Raw genomic sequence first — 17,904 nt, forward strand, 5'->3', positions numbered from 1 at the left:
GGGGGAGGGAAATGGGAGGCTGGGAGGAGGCGGAAACTTTTTTTTTCCTATTCTCAATAAAGAAAAAAAAAACACAGTGGAGAAGCTACCATGGCTGTTTTTCCTGAATGGATATAGCATGCCTGCCAAGTTGTCAAGCTTCTACATATTAATATTTATACTAATAGTTACTTAATATTATCAGCCTTGGTCAGGGAAGCTTCTTTTTACAGGGGAGACTATATAACCACATATCCAGTTAGGGTCCTGAGAATGTAACTGTTGGATGCTTTGAACTAAATGGGATATCTACATCACCTTCTCCACTGCTCAAGGAATGTTATGGAAATGCTGGTAGAAAGGAAGATTCAGAGGAAGGGGAGAGTGATTTCTCTCTGGTCATGATCTCTGAGTTCTCAGCAGCTATAGTTTCTTCAATGAGACTCACACAGGATTAGATTTCATAATTCTGTCAGGAAGGGAAGAAGGGATCACAAGACTCCCCCCCCTACTTCCTTAATATGCATAAATTGGTAACAGTATGCAGGGTCTTCTTCTCCCCCTGGTATAAACCCTCATATGTTTCTCATGCTCATGCGGTAATCCCCCACTCATTGCCCCTATAAATAATCTCAGTGAAATTTATGGCTTGCTAACCTAGATTTGGGGGAAATGATCTTTGGTCTGTTTTTTTTTTTTTTTTTGTCTTACCTATGAATAGGTGCTTGTTCATCTTCTCAGGAAAACTTCACATAACAGGGACATTTGTATCTACTCACCTGAGTGGTCTGTGAGATGAGTTCTCCTGCTGTAGCTAACTAGGAAGATCCGACCCCAGCTCTAGATGCCAGGAATTGAGCTCTCAGCACAGGGTTCAAATCTCCATGTACTTCCTTTGTTTCCTGTACTCTTAGAGAACAACTGTCAACAACCTAGTTAAAGTATTTTTTTTTCAAATGAAGACTTGTTATTTAAATTGTGGCCCACAGGGTATAGTAAAATGCCTACTGTTTTAATTATACATTTGTTTTTTATTTTTTGCTTTACAAAAAGCTGATCTGAAAAATATAGGGCAGGGAAGTCATTGTGAAGTGCTGCAGATATCAGTTGCCTTTGTGAATGTTCAAACAGTATGCCTTGAAGCACTGGCTGCCTCTGGCATGAACTCCGCAGCTTCATTATGATTCCATCCTTGTCCCTCTTCTCTTTACAATGTCAGGTGCTCCCAGGTGGGCATATTCTATTTTGGAAGCAATGAAATGCTGACCATGTCCTCAATATTAGAATGTTGCTGGAGCTACACAAAACCATTAGGATGTGGTCTCAAGGTACAGCTGTTAATGTTGTACCCTTGATGGACATTTTGAACAGCCCTGTGTGAAGATGCCTTGGCTGTGCTTTACTGAGACTCTGGGGTAGTGTGAGGTGAATACTGTTTACATCAGACAATCCCACTGGGAAACAGAAGTATGGCTCCTGGTTGTGCGGGATTGGTCATGCAAACTCCTCCTCGGACATAGGTACCAGTCGTTAATGGAGATGTCTGCTTGTTATAATATTTAGATTTAGAGCTGGATGGCCAGGGAGGAAGCCACGATTACTCCTCAAAAGGGAGATGCTCTCTGTGTTTAGTCAGGCATGATATACAGATAGGAATATACCGATAGAAAAATCAGGTTAGGTTGATGTGCTCGTCAGTTTTTTTTTGTCAACTTGTCACAAGCTAGAGTCTTCTGAGAAGAAAGAACCTAAATTGAGAAAATGCTGCTCTTAGGTTGTCCTCTAGGCAAGTCTACGGGACATTTTCTCATTTGATGATTGATGTGTGAAGGGCCGAGCACACTGCGCAGCGCCATCCCTGGGCAGGCGTCTTGGAGTGTATAAGAAAGCAAATTGAGCAAGCCATTAAGAATCATTCCTCTCTGGCTTCTGCCTCAGGTTCTGCCTTCAGGTTCCTGTCTTTCCTTTCTTCAATGATGCACTGTAATGTGTGAAATAAAATAAACCCTTTTCTGAACTAGTTGCTTTTGGCTAAAGGTGTTTATCGCAGATATAGAAACCTAAAGACACAGGGGCGATGGTCCCACAGTTCTGAACCTTAATTTGAAGTTTATTACCATGTCAGTCAGGAGCTGCTTTATGGTCACACCCCACTTACCCCCTGGCCTCTTCTGTTGAGAAGGTTGGTATGAAGACTGTGCATTAAGTCCTCAATGGATTGGAGCACAACCATGCACAAAGGGGACTAGCTGCTGCAGTCCCTGTCTCAGGGTGAGACCTGGTATCTGGTGGCAGGTAGGAAACATGGAGCTAGGCACAAGGCAGTAACAAACTTCCACAGTGGGAAAGATTTGATTGATGGCCATCTTCCTAAGGCATCTTTAGAAGTTAACTATTCTGTGGTCCTATGCCTGTATCCCAGGAAAAAGTAAGAAAAAAACACATAAGTAATATTAGTGGTACAAATTGTACTATTCATATAGAAATGTCCTTTTGAAAAAATATCAAAACAAATCAGAAAATTTGAATCCAAAGATTGAACACTATAACATAAATACTTCGTAGGAAATGACTTTGTTAACAGTGGCAGTGCCCGGCACAAGTCAGACGGAGATGAATAAAACCTGAAGTAAATTAAAAGGTGTGTGGGGAAAGACGAGCATCTATCTGCACACACAATGCACAAACATACAGTGCTTTCTGACTGGTGCTATTAGCCCGATTGAAACGTTCCTGACAGTCCTTCAAATGAAGCCTCTGTGTCAAAATCCTGGCTCTTAGTGCATTCATTTCCAAATGCTTTATGGACAATTAGCTAATTGCTCCTGCGAGGTAGGCATAGAACCTGGTGAATGTGATTGTCATGAAGGTCTTTAAGCCCTCTGTGTTTGTCACTAGAAAATGTGACATGCTTAACAGCTTACGGGAGTACTAATGACACATGGGCATGCCAGCTGTGCAAACCCTTGGGCTGAGTTATTACGAGGTAGCAGCTCTCTTCCCTCCACGGCTTCAGTCCTCACTCTTTGGCCAAGGGTCTTGTGTCAGTCACTAATTATGAGGTGTCTGCCATTAGCTGTGCCTGCCCTAACATCTTCCAGCCCGCGAAGGCTGTAAACGCGCAACAGAAATTTGTTTCAGGAGGATGTGGTCAAACTGGCTGGTGGGTCTTCAGATTAATGCTTGTTGTCCACTCCACCACCATCCTACCGGCTCAGCACTTAAGGATAAAGGGATTGCCTTTCTACCCTTATAAAGAAAAGGAATGAGATCACAGTTGTATCGAACTGTGAACTCTCCAAGGAGAGGGGCTCTCTGTTTTCCCTTGCTTCTTTTTTTTTATTGCTAACACAAATGACTGGAATCTAATTTGTGTGGTATTGCTATGCTCACACCGTGATCTTGAAGTGATCGGAGTGTACTTTTTGGCATCCCAGACATTTGAACTATTCATTTCATTTTAGCATGCTGGACTAAGCGGCAGATAACTGTGCAGAAAGGTGTTTCCGACGTGTTAGTCTAATACCTCTTTGGGGTTACTTGTCTGAATTGCAAACAACCACTTTGGAATTTTGGTGATACTCTCTTGCAGCATTTTCACAGAAGTTGAAATGGATTGGACCGGGCATCTTTGAAGCTTGCTTCCCACAGACACCCTCCTTTGGCTCTCCTCAGTTGACAACGGTGGTGTAATCCACACACCATTTGATATAAGTTCACAGGAGACATGCTTGTCTATCACACATAACCTTTGCTGCATTCCCCATTCAATAGATTGATCCAAACGTAAGCTTTCAACTGATTCAACTGATTTTTTTTTTTTTTTTTTTTTTTTTTTGGTTTTTGGTTTTTCGAGACAGGGTTTCTCTGTGGCTTTGGAGCCTGTCCTGGAACTAGCTCTGAAGACCAGGCTGGTCTCGAACTCACAGAGATCCACCTGCCTCTGCCTCCCGAGTGCTGGGATTAAAGGCGTGCACCACCATCGCCCGGCTTCAACTGATGTTTTATAAAAGTATAAAAGCAGTACATATTTATGGGGCACCACAGGATGTTTTTATCATTTCTTTAGGGTGATATTTAAACCCTTTCTTCTGACTTTTTGAGATAGTAAGCACATTATCCTTGCATATATTATGTAAAATGCTGAATGCTGAAAGATTGCAACATTTTTTTTTGTTGGTGGTTGTTGTTTTTGTTTTTTGAGATAGGGTTTCTCTGTAAAACAGTCCTGGATGTTCCAGAACTCACTCTATAGACCAGATTGGCCTCGAACTCCCGGAGATCTGTAATGGTGGAAGAGGTATGGCAACAGGCAGCCAGAAGAGGAAGCTGGAGATCATAACTTTAACCACTCTCAGGAAAGCAGAGAGGGTGAACTGGAAGTGGGGTAAAGCTATGCAATCATAAATCTTACCCCCAGTGACCTACTTCCTCAAACAAGGCTCTGTCCCCTAAAGTTTCAAATACCTTGCCAAGCAATTCCCCATATTGCAAGCAACTGTTCAGAGGAATGAGCCTATTAGGAAGATTTCTCATTCAAAATCTAATACCACAACTTCTAATATTTAGCTACAAACCAACTGCCCTATCTAACAAAAAGAATAGAGACTCCAGACATAGGAAATTACAATAAAAAAAAAACTAGCAATTTTGGTTAGATAACAGAGAGTTTTCTAAGCAGGAAGTGCAAAAACTGTAGGTCATTATCAAAGAAGTGACCAAGGAACTTTAAGAGATGGAAGAGAAATGAGATGTTGATCAGCCATTATAAACCTATTCCAGCCTGAGCCACCAGGTTCTGTAATACTGTCAAATTGCTGACCATAAGTCACTGCAGAAAGGTATAGAGACATGTCTTAACTTGGATTTGTTTGGCTGTTATAAGTCTGACCTTACTATTAACTTGAGCAGATTAAGAATTCCTGAAGAAATGATAAGCACTTCTCTGGGCATATCAATGAAGATGCTTCAGAGGAGAGTTAACCAAAGAGGAGGATCTTCCCAAAATGTGCTGGCAACATCCTATGGGCTGAGGGCACAGATGAAATAAAAGTGGAACAGGACAAAGCTGGCAGAATGCCAGCATCTTTTTTTTTTTTTTGTCTAATTATTAAAGTACCATGACATGGACCAGTCTCCTCTAACATGATCCCAGTGATGGATAGAACTCTCTGAAACCATGTGCCAAAATCAATTTCTCATTCCCTAAGTTGTTTAGGTAGATGACCTATTCTCCTCTAACATGACCTTGACCCCTATGATGACCCCTCTGAAAATGGTGAGTCCAAAAAGCTCTGGTTCCTTACGATATTGTGATGATTGGTATTAACTGCCAACTTGAAAGAGTCTCAAACCACCATGGGGTTGGGCCTCTCTGGACATGCATTTGGGAGCTCACATTGATTATGATAATTAATGTGGTGAAAACCAGTCTTAACTATGGGTACTCATTCTCTGGACAAAGCATCTGGACTACATAAAATGGAAGCAGTTAGAGACATTCTCTGTTGCTCTCTGTTCCTGACTGTAGACGTGATGTGGCCTGCTCTCTCAAGCTCCCACCACTGTGCTTTCCCCCTATGATGGATTCCACCCTGGAACTGGGAATTAAACAAACCCCGTTTTTTTGGGAGCTGTGAGACCCCAGATCTTGAATTTCTTGTAGGCAACTTGTTTTCCTCTGCTCTGGGACAGCTTGCAGCTGCTCTGGGCATGAGACCCTCAGGAGTTCCTGATGGCAGGGGAGTGATTTCTGGTGCGTTTGGCTGGGGTGTGGCTATCAATTAAGGATCCCTATATAAGCAGCTCTTTTACTCAATGAAGGGGCATTCTGGTTTCAAGGATGACCCGTGTCTCCATCTGTGCGTCTTTGTGTGTTTCAATCTCCAGCTCCTTGCCCAGTTCACAAATTGTATGGTAGCGCATAGAGCACAGACCGGTGTGGTGCGCTACACCTTTTGACCTTAAGTTCCTTCTTTTATGTGAGGATTTTTTGGCATAGCAACAGGGAAAGATGTTAAGACAGAGGTTTTTCTGTTTGTTTGTTATTGTTAATAATACAGACATGGTCATAGAGCACAGTTCTAATTCTGAAGGAAAATGCAAGTAATTGATTAGATTAGCATTTTCCAACTTCATTACTAAAATTGAGTCTTTTAGTTGTAATGATATTAGCATGAGTTATTCAGATAGGTATCCCATACTTTGGTACAGGACATGTGGCTAATTTCATGGCATAAAGGAGATCTCTATGGCATAAAAGAGACTGGGTAAAGGGGAAAGCAAAGATTCGGTACATTTTACCAGTCACTGTGCCTACGAGACTAGAGAGACAACTGTGCATGGATCTGGAATCAAGCCCATTCCTCCACCCATCCTGCACTGCAACTTAGTATGGAGTCCAGAGGTCACACAGCACCCACGCTGAAGAGGGGAGAGGTGAATTTAGCCCTGCTTGCTTCCTCTCTGCATGATGTCTGCTTCTCTAAGTAAGCCCCTACAGAGAAACAGTGGGGGGAATAATATAAATAACTATATTTCCCCTTCTAAGTTATTTTTCTTGTCTTTAAGCCAAGTTTTATTTATTTTTTGTCAGTGTAGATGGCACTTCACTTAGAAAAATGCACCTGTGTGAATTCTATTCTCATTTTCAGTACTGTAAAATCATTCTTTTTTGTTCGTATTTTGATAATTGATGTGTCATCTTTGAAAAGGTGCTGCTTATGCTACTGGATTCAAATATTTACATATTGCTGTTGAATTTGTAGAATCTGCTTTTATGTTCACCAAGTTCTCATCCAAGAAGAATTGGTCTCATACATACTTTCAGTTAAACCTTTCCCTTTTTTTGCCTGACTAAATATTTTTTATTGATTTTTATTGAGCTCTACGTTTTTCTCTGCTCCCCTTCCTGCCTCTTCCCTCCCCTACAACCCTTTCCCAAGGTCACCATGCTCCCAATTTACTCAGGAGATCTTGTCTTCTTCTACTTCCCATGTAGATTAGATCTATGTAAGTCTCTCTTAGTGTCCTCATTGTTGTCTAAGTACTCTGGGATTGTGGTTTGTAGGCTGGCTTTCTTTACTTTATTTTTAAAAACCACTTATGAGTGAGTACATGTGATAATTGTCTTTCTGTGTCTGGGTTACCTCACTCAAAACAGTGTTTTCTAGTTCCATCCATTTTCCTGCAAAATTCAAGATGTTATTTCTTTCTGCTGTGTAGTACTCCATTGTGTAAATGTACCACATTTTCCTTATCCATTCTTCAGTTAAGGGACATTTAGGTTGTTTCCAGGTTCTGGCTATGACAAACAAAGCTTCAATGAACATAGTTGAGCACATGTCCTTGTGGCATGATTGAGCATCCTTTGGATATATACCCAAAAGTGGTATTACTGGGTCTTGAGGAAGGTTGTTTCCTAATTTTCTGAGAAATCACCACACTGACAACTGAAGGGGCTGTACCAGCTTACATCCTACCAGCAATGCAGAATTGTTCCCTTTTCCCCCCAACCTCTCCAGCATAAGTTGTCATCAGTGTTTTTGATCTTGGCCATTCTTTCAGGTGTAAGATGGAATTTCAGAGTTGTTTTGATTTGCATTTCTCTGATGACTAAGGATGTTGAACATTTCCTTAAGTGTCTTTCAGCCGTTTTAGATTCCTCTGTTGAGAGTTCTCTGTTTAGGTCTGTACTCCATTTTTTTATTGGATTATGTGATCTTTTGGTGTCCAATTACTTGAATTCTTTGTATATTTTGGAGATCAGACCTCTGTCTGATGTGGGGTAAGTGAAGATCTTTTCCCATTCTGTGGGCTGTCGTTTTATCTTGTTGACCATGTCCTTTGCTTTACAGAAGCTTTTCAGTTTCAGGAGGTCCCATTTATTAATTGTTTCTCTCAGTGTCCTTGCTGTTGGGTTATATTTAGGAAGTGGTTCCCTGTGCCAATGCGTTGAAGTGTACTTCCCACTTTCTCTTCTATAAGGTTCAGTGTGGCTGGCTTTATGTTGAGGTCTTTGATCCATTTCGACTTGAGTTTTGTGCATGGTGATAGATATGGGTCTATTTTCATTCTTCTACATGTTGATATCCAGTTATGCCAGCACCACTTGTTAAATATGCTTTCTTTTTTCCATTTGATATTTTTTGCTTCTTTATCAAATATTAGGTGTTCGAAGATGTGTGGATTGATATCCGGTTCTTCTATTCGGTTCCATTGGTCCTCCTGTCTGTTCTTATGCCAATACCAGGCTGTTTTCAGCACTGTAGCTCTATAGTAGAGTTTGGAGTCTGGGATTGTGATGCCCGTAATTGTTACTCTTACCCTCAGCCTTAACCCCTAACCCTAACTGTAACCACCCCTCCTACCTGCCCACAGTGTTATGCATGGGAGGACTGTATCCGCCTGGCGTGACTGAGGGCCTGTTTAGGTCTGCACTCCATTTTTTTATTGAATTATATGTTCTTTTGATGACCAATTTCTTAAGTTCTTTGTATGTTTTGGAGGTCAGACTTATGTCTGATATGGGCTTGGTGAAGATCTTTTCCCATTCTGTAGGCTGTCATTTTGTCTTGTTGACTGTGTCCTTTGCTTTACAGAAGCTTTTCAGTTTCAGGGGGTCCCATTTATTAATTATTTATCTCAGTGTCTGTGTTGCTGGGGTTCTATTTAGGAAGTGGTTCCCTGTGCCAATGCATTGAAGTGTACTTCCCACTTTCTCTTCTACAAGGTTCATTGTGGCTGGCTTTATGTTAAGCTCTTTATTCATTTGGACTTGAGTTTTGTATGTGGTGATAGATATGGATCTATTTTCATTCTTCTTCATGTTGATATCCAGTTATGCCAGCACCATTTGTTAAATATGCTTTCTTTTTTCCATTTGATATTATTTTCTTCTTTGTCAAAAAATGAGGCATTAGAAGGTGTGTGGATTAATATTCAAGTCCTCGATTCTGTTCCATTGGTCCTCCTGTCTGTTTTTATGCCCATACCAGGCTGTTTTCAGTACTGTAGCTCTGTAGTAGAGTTTGAAGTCAGGAATTGTGATGCCTGCAGAAGTTTTTTTTTTTTATTGTACAGGATTGTTTTTGGATACCCTGGGTTTTTGTCTTTCCAAATGAAGTTGAGTATCATTCTTTCGAGATCTGTGAAGAATTTGTCTGGGATTTTGATGGACATTCATTGAATATGTAGATTGCTTTTGGTAAGATTGACATGTTTTACTATGTTAATTCTACCTACTCAAGAGCATGGGAGATCTTTCCTTTCTTGAAACTGAATTTTGTGTTCTTTCTGCCTCCCTCCTTACATAGGGACCAAACCTGTAGCATACTTTGAAAAGCCAACTACTCTTTTCCACTTCTTCTTGGGAGTGCCATTTTTGAAGAAATGAATCATCAGAAGATATATTTGGAGTGATTCAGGAAAACAGTATATGAAATGAGGATAAACCAATAGCCCGCCAGGTAAATCAGATATAGCCTTTGTGGAAGGCAAGATAGATGCAGTAACTGGTAGAAGCTACAGCCTTATTTTCACTATTTTTTTTCAGATGCTACTGATTATGGTGAGAGAAAATGTCCTGGAATTGGGAATTACCCCAGGAACAATGCCACCTTAGTTGACTCGCAAATGGAAAGATTCTTGATAAAGTAATCTGAGATTGTATAAGCAAGAATGGATTGATACAGGACACTTTCATTAGGAAAGATGAATGAACAGAAAATCCTAAGTCATTCTGTCTGGTAGCAGAAAAACAATCTTAGGAAGATGAATATGCTTGAGATATTGAGGATTATGTATCGCCAAATTATTCTGTCCCAGTAGATGATGCAAAAGACACACAATTGGTAATCCCAAATTCCCCCAATTTTAGGACATTTTTTTCTCACCATGGCCCTAAAGGGTGTGTGGGTAAAGGGGCACTAAAATAATACAGAAACTTAGTGTGAGTCCTCCACACTAGGGATAAAGGCACGAGAGGCAGGCTTCTTGCATATACAGGAGTAATGGTATTTACAAGTTTAGTACTGGGGGAGACATAGTTTTCAGGAATTCATAAGATCATGACTGGCAAAAACAAAAGGGTATCATGTGAGGCTTGACTCACTGGAATCTCTAGATATGGTTAGTAGAGGATAACAACTCTGGAGAGCATACATAAGTTCTTGAACTATACAAAGTGGAGAAGGCTGCGGGAAGTTGTCCCAGAGAAAAGTTGTGGCCCTTTGTTACACTCCATTTTTTTTAGTATAACTTTGGATTTAGAATTTATTGACTGAACATGCAGCCAATTTCCTGAATGATTGTATAATTTCATAAAAAGACATGTGTTTAAATGATGTGCTCAATCTGTCTGTGATAATATAACCATATTGCCAGCTTGGTAAGACTTATAATTACCTAGAGGAGAAAGCTTTAGGAATGTCTGCTAGTGTGCCTTTGGAGAAAATGACACTAAAAGGCCCACTTTGAATATTCTGTAGAAACTATAAATAATTGTGGGGTCTTGGCCTGAAAAGAAAGGAGAAAGCAGTGGAGCACCAGTTTCCACCAGTCTCTGCTTCCTGACTGCAGACGCCATGTGACAAGGGCCTTCAAACCCTGCCACCATAACTTTGCTGCCATGACAGACTGTGAACCTAAATGTGCACTTCCTGTCCTCACTGCCATGACAGATAGCACCCTTTAAAAAGGATCCCAACTGATGGTGTGACTGGGATTCAGAGTATTATCATAGTCCTCCTTAGATGTGTGTGTGCGGAGGGATGTGTGTTTGTGTGTTCAAGACTAATTTCCACTTTCTCCTCTATTAGATTCAGTACAACTGGGTGTATGTTGAGGTCTTTGATCTATTTTGACTTGGGTTTTCTGCATGGTGATAAATATGGATCTATTTGCATTCTTCAACATGTTGACATCTAGTTATGCCAGCACTATTTGATGAATATGGTTTCTTTTTTCCATTGTACAATTTTGGTTTCTTTGTCAAAAATCAGGTGTTCATAGGTGTGTGGATTAATATCAGGGACTTCAATTCAATTTTGTTGATATACATGTCTGTTTTTAATACTGCTACCACACTGTTTTGTTATTATATCTTTATAGTAGAGCTTGAAGTCAGGGATGGTGATGCCTCCAAAAATCCCTTTATTTTAAATAATTGTTTGGGCTATCCTGGGTTTTTTGTTTTTCCATATGAAATTGAATATTGTTCTTTTGAGGTCTGTGAAGAATTTTGCTTGGAATAGATAGGATAGAATAATAAGTTAGATTAGTATATCTACTTGTAAACTATTTTAGCAACTATTAGTTTTAGACAATTTTCATTGGTATATATATGCATATGTAAAATTATTTCTATATTCCTGTCTAAGAAAATTTCTATGTGGATACAAATTCAAAATTATATTTGTCATATTGTGTATGTTCCTATTTCTGTTTGTAATATTTTTATACACAAATGTATAATTTTTTATTTTGTATGTATGTTTCTACTTCTGTTTATAATATTTTGCATATTGATACAAATTAAGGATATTTTGTCATATTATACTATATCCTTCTACCTCTGAATAAGATACTTTGTATATTGTTATGATTTTGTGGTAATTGTCCTCATGCTTCATTCCATTTAAAGATTATTTATTTTTATAAAGTAAAACTTTAGTCTTTAAGCTATATAAATCATTGAGAATTACAGGTTAATAGTCATGCATGTTTGTCATACTAATAGTTTTATAAGTTAGGCTCTCTAGATGTACAGAAATGTCCTCTACATAGATATGTAATCTTCAAGTAATTCAAAGACCTATAGAATATGACATTTAAATGTTTTAATAATTTAGAATTCTGTGGCAGGAGACATGACTGCTCCAGGTAGCACTGATATACTTCTGAGAAAATGATGGGCACCAAGATAATTCATGTGGAGCTTGCTTTCTTCTTGGCAAAAATTGTCCTACCAGGTACAAAAATACCCTTTTTTTGATTGCTGACAGTAAGCACCCTGTCCAATCTGGACAAGCAAGATTCAAGGAAAAGCAACTGTTGTACTTTGTTGAGACAGAGTAGGACAGTCTTTCAAATTTCCCTGCTTTTAAAAATGATCTCTCAGATATTCTCAGTCTATAGCCAAAGTTGGTTGCCCTAACATTACAGAGAGTTTTGTTGACTGTCCAGGTAGCCAACTGTTTCTGTCATTTCTTACATCTTTTGGACATCTCTTGCTGCGCTTCCTGCTTACTCAGATCTTTGATGTGTGATATGTTCACAGCTGCTATTCTCTCTTATCTTAGCTAAGGTACATTAGGTACAAAACTTAGACTCTTCAGAATAGGACAACTATTGGAATAATCTCTGTTATTTGCAAATTACCTTTAGCCTGGACATTTAGTATGTGTTTCTCATTTGATGTTGTTCTTGCTGGTTATAGTTCTACTTTTGTGTATATTATTACCCTTTCTTTTTCCTTGACAATACTTGATAGTTGTTCTTATTGTATATAGTTTTATATCATGTTTAGAACCTTCTTATTTACATAAAAAGAGGAAGTGTTGTTGGAATTCATTCACCAATAGCTTAAAAGAAGAGAGAGAAGTCATACAGACTCACTTGGGATGTGAATACCAGAGTCAGGCAGCATGAAGCAGTGTGTGACCAGTTCCCAGCTCTCTAGATCCTGTGAGTCTATTCTCCCCAGCATCCCTCAATAAATTGAAAAGTATGTCAATACACACACACACACACACACACACACACACACAGGATTCTTGTTATAGATTTTGATAGGAATGGCATTGAATCTGTAGATTGCTTTTTGGTAAGGTTGCCATTTTTACTATATTGATCTTACTTATGCAAGAGCATGGGAGATCTTTTCGTTTTCTGATCTCTTCTTCAATTCTTTTTTCTTTAGAAGCTTAAAGTTCTTGTCATACAGGTAAAAACTTGTATCCTGCCACATTATTGAAGCTGTTTATCAGCTGTAGGAGTTCCCTGGTAGAGTTTTGGTGGTGACATATATACTATCATATCATTTGCAAGTAGTGAAAGTTTGCGTTCTTCCTATACAATTTGTATCCCCTTGATCTCCTTTTGGCACCTTATTGCTCTAGCTAGAACTTCTAGTACTCTATTGAATAGATATGGAAAGAGCCGTGTTTTGCTCCTCATTTTAATGGGATTTCTTTGAGGTTTTTTTCCATTTAGAAAATTTAGAGTCTAGATCAGAGTTACTAGTATATATCCACAAGATGAGGAAATGATGCTTTTGCACATGCAGTCTGGGGTGAGAGAATATATGTGGATCCCCCTATATGATTGGGAATTTCTGGGTTCTACCTTGCCTCATAACTGGGAATGTACATGGATGATCCCTTCAGTAGAAGATAGGCATGGTGGCCTATCTCAGACTCCAAAACAGTGGTTCTCAACCTTCCTAATGCTATGACCCTTTAACACAGTTTCTCATATTGTGGTGACCCCCCCAACTATAAATTATTTTTGTTGACATTTCATAACTGAAATTTTTATACTGTTATGAGTCATAATATAAATACCTGTGTTTTCCAATGGTCTTAGGATACCCCTGTGAAATGGTCATTCTACCCGCAAAGGGATTGCAACCCACAGATTGATAACCACTACTCTAGAGGAAGGTAGACTTGGGTTTCATTATCAGAGAAGCCACCAGGACTTTATCAGTTAAGGAGACAGCTTAGAGTGAGGAAATTTTTGAATGAGCACAGCACTACGGTAAAGATGAGAAGTTGTTCCTGTCCCCAGATCAACTCTAGCATCAAAGGTTATAGTTCCACCCATTAAGCTTTTTCTTTGAGTGGCCTGTTGAGCAGCTTCTGCATGACCTCCATGGAGAAGCTGACCTATGTAACTTGGAGTGGACTGCAGTAAGATTGAAGACCACATTCAGAACCTTTTCCCAGTAGCCCCACTTGCTGTCCCCTAGATCCACCACGGGAGCCATACCTTCCACTTCCTGGTCCTGGCAATCACTGGGCGCAATGAAGCCCTAAAATTAAAAAGCCATCCATTTTAATGCAGAGCTATTTGAAACATCATCATTAGCTTGAGGATTCTGTTAATCTAGTGAGAGTGTCTCCAGAACTCCATTGACACTCAAACCTCTTCATACTCAACTTTGGTTCACCTCTTATGGAAGATGTGAAGAGCTTCTCTACCCTTTCCTACTCCTTTCCTCAGGAATCCTCTTTAGTTGGGACTGAAAGGATGAAACAAGAGTTAAGAGCAGGCCCAGTTCCCCCAAGAGGACCCAAATTTGATACCCAGCACTCATCAGACAGCTTACAACTACCTGTGACTCCAGTTCCCAGGCATCCAAAGTCCTCTTTGGCCTCCATGGGCACAAGTCACTCACAATACACATACCCGCACAAAAGCAGACACATATACAGATAGTTTATAGGTAATAAAATAATGTCGAGTATGGTATCACACACTTTTACTCCAAGCACTTAGAATGCGGAGGCAGCTGTGAGTTCAAGGCCAGCTTGGTCTGCAAAGCAAGGTTCAATCAAGGTAGCCATGGGTACATAACAAGACACTGCTTCAAAAATAAAATAGGATAAAATAAAATGTTCTCCATTAGTCAGCCCTCCAATCCTTCTACCTGTTTAGTCCTCCTATTCTAATTTCTCCACTATCTCTTTATGAAACTATATGATATTTTCCCTTCCTTGGAAGATCCCCCCATCCCCTCCGATCCCTTATTAGCTACGTGTCTCCCATGGTCCTTTGGATTGTAACAGAAAGCTTGAAAGCTAACATCCACACATCAGAAAAGCTGTTCAAACTAGTCCAGGAGCAAATGTGATCAGGTCATTTCAGCAGCAGCTGCAAGTTGTGTCCTCAATTTTGTTCACAAATAATATCAGTCATTTTCAAATCAAGTTTTCTTATTTGTGACTTTAGAAGAATGTCTGGCTTGACCTCACTGTCAGCAGAGTTTGTGTTGACTGCTCGCTCTGCTGCAAGTGTGCACTGCCCTGTGAATATATTGACTTCGCTGTGTCGAGCTGTGAGTTTAATAATTCAAAGGGAGTTTATTGTGCTTAACAGGTCTCATGTAGCTTGCAATCTGTGAAGATCTGATACTTCGGTGAAAATGCTCACACATTTCATTATATTAGTCTAAATGTAACCCACAGGAACCAGTAACAAGGCACTTAAAAATTACTAGGAAAAAATCTTCAAATAGACTGTATTGTCCATGTGTTTTCGCACAAATATTAACATGGAATTCTAAATAAATTAATGTAACCTCCTTTTGTAAGAAACAAATGTGAGTTTTGTTTGGATATAACTGGCACTCACAATTATATTGCCACACCCCTTTCCCAAAATTTTCCTTATGCTTAAAAATGGTTTTTACTTTACAGGAATTACTCTGTTCCTTCAATAAGTGATTTATCTACTCCAGACTAAGCCTTTATCTATTCCAGAAACAGATGTAGCACTTTTTGCAAAATGGCCAAGTTAAACGTATCTGTTAAAAAAGGACTTGGGGCAGGGGGGTATTGAAAAGTAACCCTAAGGTCTCTGTTAATGCAAGTAGAAAGGAGAAAACCTCATTAGCAGAGATTTATTGTTTCCTGGAAACAGAGTTAATAGTAAGAAGTAGTTTCTGAAGGCTGCATTATCTTAAAAGTATGTTATCACGTGCAGCTACGCTCATTTCCTCCAAAGCTCTCATAAGGTGCTAGAACCCCTGTTCAGAAAACTTCCACTGTGTTTTGTTCTGATAAACTATGTTTTGTGACTTTATACATCGATATTCTTTAGATTTCACCGGCATATTTAATTCAATTCAGATTTCTGTCCAAAGCTGAACTCTACCTTTGATTGGACTAGTTTTCTCTGAAGTATCTATTCTAAAATTTTAAGACTGAAAAGAGTAAGCTTTGAGAGGAAGAACGCTTACCCTTTTTTGAGGCTTTTGATGAGGAAGGTAAGAGCTAGCAACACAGCATTGCTAGTGCGTCACAACGAAGCTGAGAAGGGGCAGTGCCCTTCTGATCATAACATCTTGACATCTTCGCAGAAGACCATGCTTCCTCATTGACCATAAATATGCAGTCAGGAAGACTTACCATTAGGTCTATGTCAGAGATATTCTCAAGGAATAAAGAAACTTTTGCTGACTAAAGTTTTTTTTTTTTTTTTACAAAGCCCCCACTATGCAATTTCACTAGTGTCCTGGATCTGAAATATGTTGGGAAGCCAACTATCCACAGCGTTATTGATTAACACTCTTCCAGACATATCTATATCTCTGTACACCTCAAAGCAAAGCAAGGGAGTCTGTGATAGACAGTTAAATGTCAACTTGATACAAGTTAAAGTTATCTGAGAGGACAGACCTCAGTAAAGAAAATGCCTTCATAATATTGGGTGATGGGCAAGCCTGTAATGTATTTTCTTATTTGGTGATTGATGGGAGAGGGCTCGGTCCATTGTGGGTGTTGCCATTCCTGGGTGGGTGGTCCTGGTTTCTATAGGAAAGCAGAATGAGCAAGCCATGAGGAGCAAGCCAGTAAGTAACACCCCTTCACGGCCTCTTCATCTGCTTGTGTCTCCAGGGTCTTGCCCTGTTAAGAGTTCCTGTCCTGACCTCCTCCCATGATGAACAGTAACAGAAGCATAAACTGAAGCAAACCCTTAAACCCTTCCCTCTTCATTTGCTTTGGCCATGGTGTTTTGCTGCAGCAATAGAAACTCTGACAAGGACAGAGTCATTGAGCATCATTGCAATGTGAAGCCAGAGAGTTGGGTCTGTACAGAAGTCTCATATTTGCCCACTGAATGTTAACGAGGACTTCCTCAGGAGCTTTTCTTTCTCTGCGAAGATGACCACATTTACACCTCAAGACTGATTACAATGAGAAATACAGGTAATTCTTTTAAAAAGTAAATTTATGTATTCATTTTACATCCCAGCAGTTTTCATTCCCTCCTCTCCACCCAGTCCTCACCTGCCCCCTCCTTCCATCCCCCAATCCACTGATCCTCCATTTCTGTTTAGGAAAAGACACATTTCCCATGAATGTCAACAAAACATGGTGTCTTAAGTGGCAGTAAGACCATACACTTATTAAGGCTGGGCAAAGTGACCCAGCAGGAGAAATAGGGTCCCAAGAGCTAGTAAAAGAGTTGGAGTGAGGCCCTGTTCCCACTATTAAAAGTCCCACAAAAGCACTGTAACATATATACAAAAGTTCTAGGTCAGTGCCATGAGGGCTCCTGTGTTTGTCAGTTCAGTTCCTGTGAGCCCCTATGAGCCCAGATTAGTTGGTTCTGCATTGCTCTCTTTTCTAATTGTTGTTACCTTTTCAACTGTGGCTAACCTAGTCAGCAGGTACAACTCTGCTTCTACCAGCAGCAGTTTGGCTGCAGGAGTCTCAGCCTGAGGAAATTCTCTTCCCTCAGACACTGACTCTTTCAAAGCTTCAAAGGGAACTTATCTAAATCTCTGTGCCTCTCAAGAACTCAATTCCCTGCTCCCCTATCCAACCTTCCTTTATCCCAATCTTCCTGTTTCCCCAAGTTCCCCCAATCCTCCCCTTCTCACTTTTCTCTCCCCGTCCCTCCTTATCCCCAACCCACCCCACCCCCAAGATCCCAATTTTCTCCCCGGCAATTTTGTCTACTTCCCTTAGCCAAGAGGATAACTATATGTTTTTTCTTGGGTTCACCTTCTTATTTAGCTTCTTTAGGTTCACCAGGTATACACTCCGTGACCTTTATTTATGGCTAGAAACCAATTATGAGTGAGTACATCCCATGTTCATCTTTTTGGGTCTGGGTTACCTCGCTCAGGATAGTGTTTTCTATTTCCATCCATTTGCATGCAAAATTCGAGAAGTCATTGTTTTTTACCGCAGCATA

The sequence above is a fragment of the Alexandromys fortis genome, unplaced genomic scaffold (assembly GCF_014885135.2).
Source record: "Alexandromys fortis isolate MF-2015 unplaced genomic scaffold, M_Fortis_MF-2015_v1.1 scaffold_18, whole genome shotgun sequence".
NCBI lineage: Eukaryota > Metazoa > Chordata > Mammalia > Rodentia > Cricetidae > Alexandromys > Alexandromys fortis.